Raw genomic sequence first — 1,526 nt, 5'->3', positions numbered from 1 at the left:
CAAAATATTATCTCAGACCAATTTGTTAACAATCATAACCATTTCTATGGCCCTCAAAACAAACTCACTTTGGAAAACATTTCAATAGATACAAAATGCGTATTATCGTTTGGTGATTCCAAGTAATGGATTTCACTAGGTGAAGGCTAAAAACAACAAATCGCTTCAGGATTGTCTGAAAATGGGCCATTTTATCCAAATACTGGAGGGGTATGTTGCCATCCGTAAGGCATAGAGAAAACAGCAGACATAATGTTTTTCTAGTTGATACCGAACAGACCAGGTCTTGTAAATTTTATGACCCACTTTGCACCGCCTTGAATGCACAAAAATCATTCGTTTTACAATTAGATCTCTCGAAACGTCATCTCTTCCTTCATTTGGAGTGGATCTACTATTGTTCACTTTAAAGATCATTGACACGTTTTAAAACTACTGAAGCGTTAATCGACCGATCGTATTAGGTGCAATATGAAAATACTTTTGCTGCACTGTGCATTGCCTGATTTTATACATATGTGTACTTATCTTGTTTGCAGCTAATTTCTGGTAATAATATGGGCTCAAGCGAAAGAAAAGCAAAGAAGGTGTAGGTATGGTGGGAGTGGAAAGAGGGTTGTTTGGGAGAAGTTCAAAGTAGGCAGACAAATATGGACGAAAAGCAATTTAATTGGGGATGGGCTATTGAAGGCTATAAGAACAGGAATAGGATAGGCATGTTGGATAGATTTTTTGGCAGTAGAAAGTATATGTGGATTTGAAGGAATGTTTCAATTTGAATTCGATTTGAAGGAATTCAATTTGGGGCATCAGTCTTGTCACACGAATCTAACAAATTTAAGGGTAGTCATGATTAGTCTGTGTCCATCCAAAACCTACCTTAAACGGAAGGTCATTAAAAATAACAATATTTAGCACTCCTTTCATTAAGTCATTAAATTTATAGAGACCCTGTTCTCGGTTGAATGTGGAAAAAAATTACCCCTGGGGGGACTCGAACCCCCAATCCCCGGTTTAGGAGACCGATGCCTTATCCATTAGGCCACAGGGGCTGAATGTCAGAATAACGAAAAATTACATATCGATTTTTAGTACTTTACTTACATGCTCTTATTAAAACAATTTAATCCAACTTGAGAATTAAATAGCTCGAATTTCGGGGATGTGGTCTCTGAGAGTATAAATAATCAGTTTCAGTGTCAGGCTACGGTATCACGGAAGTAGACTTATGTCACCATTTTTAGATGACCTTTCTCATTTAAGCCATTGATTTTTTGCTATTAAGATATTACTATATTGAATAAAATATCTTATTTTAATACCTTCCACTCGTAACAGTGTTAAAGAGTGAATACTTTAATCGGAGTAATTCCTTAATGTGATATTGATGGAACTTGAAAAACACTTGTTTACGTTTCTTTGAAACTAATCACTGGATTCACTTTGATAAAATGAGTAACATGCACGGATCATCTTCAATTTACATCTGTTTCTGGCAGCAGAGTAGAGAAAGCTATTAAATCTGG

The 1,526-nt window shown here is 36.0% G+C and overlaps 1 non-coding gene across 1 annotated transcript; it reads right to left on the bottom strand.

Annotated features, from left to right (window-relative positions):
• Positions 1 to 979: 979 nt before the first annotated feature.
• On the bottom strand, positions 980 to 1,052 carry TRNAR-CCU (transfer RNA arginine (anticodon CCU)). Its single transcript has one exon. It is a non-coding gene; the product is annotated as a tRNA-Arg (tRNA).
• Positions 1,053 to 1,526: the final 474 nt, after the last annotated feature.

The sequence above is a fragment of the Hetaerina americana genome, unplaced genomic scaffold (assembly GCF_022747635.1).
Source record: "Hetaerina americana unplaced genomic scaffold, ioHetAmer1.1.p SCAF_1, whole genome shotgun sequence".
Lineage (NCBI taxonomy): Eukaryota > Metazoa > Arthropoda > Insecta > Odonata > Calopterygidae > Hetaerina > Hetaerina americana.
Note: the sequence above shows the minus strand (reverse complement) of the source record. Positions and strands in the feature narration are given on the sequence as shown.